Source organism: Gekko japonicus, unplaced genomic scaffold, assembly GCF_001447785.1.
Source record: "Gekko japonicus isolate JY-2015 unplaced genomic scaffold, Gekko_japonicus_V1.1 scaffold1642, whole genome shotgun sequence".
Lineage (NCBI taxonomy): Eukaryota > Metazoa > Chordata > Lepidosauria > Squamata > Gekkonidae > Gekko > Gekko japonicus.
Genome location: NW_015172604.1, coordinates 401,663 through 402,354, shown reverse-complemented (window position 1 = coordinate 402,354; position 692 = coordinate 401,663).

The following is a 692-nucleotide window of genomic DNA, read 5'->3' as shown; positions in this document are numbered from 1 at the left end:
TGCTTTAGGCTGGTCCTGCATTGGGCAGGGGGTTGAACTAGATGGTCTGTATGGCCCCTTTCTACTCTATGATTCCCTCCTTTTACAGGGAATCTGAAACATCTGGATCTCTCACACTAAAATTGGGGAAAGCCGTACCAGTATGGTGGTAAAGGAAGAAATGGATTAAGTGGGAATCCTTTGATGTACTTTTAGGCAAGAAGAATGTAAAACCCGTTCCACTGTGACTTGTTCAAATCCACATTTTATTTGAAAAGTGTCTTTGGGATTATTATTTTTTTTTTTGGGGGGGAGCACAGTTTATCACCACTCCATGTGCACCAACAGCCTTCCTTGCATCTAGTCCCGCCGCCAGGCACAAGCAGAAGAGGACAAGGGCAATCATCCCCTCTTGGGCCGCTGCTGTGGCCAGCCAGGTGCAAGTTGGCATGACCCAGGAACAGACACCAGCCATGTCAGCCCCAAAGGAATTTAAAAAAAAAAATTGGAATGGTCTCCAGAGTGCCTTTGATTAGGACCGATCAAATGACACATTGAGCTTTTGAGTTCATTACGACCTTTCTTGAGGCTGGATAAAACGTTTCTAAAGAGAAAAAGAAATCCCTCAGGATGTGATGGTGAGTGCTGCTTCACGTAACACCTGTTGTCTTTTGGGCAAGAGACAATAAAAACAAACTCCATGGGCCACTATC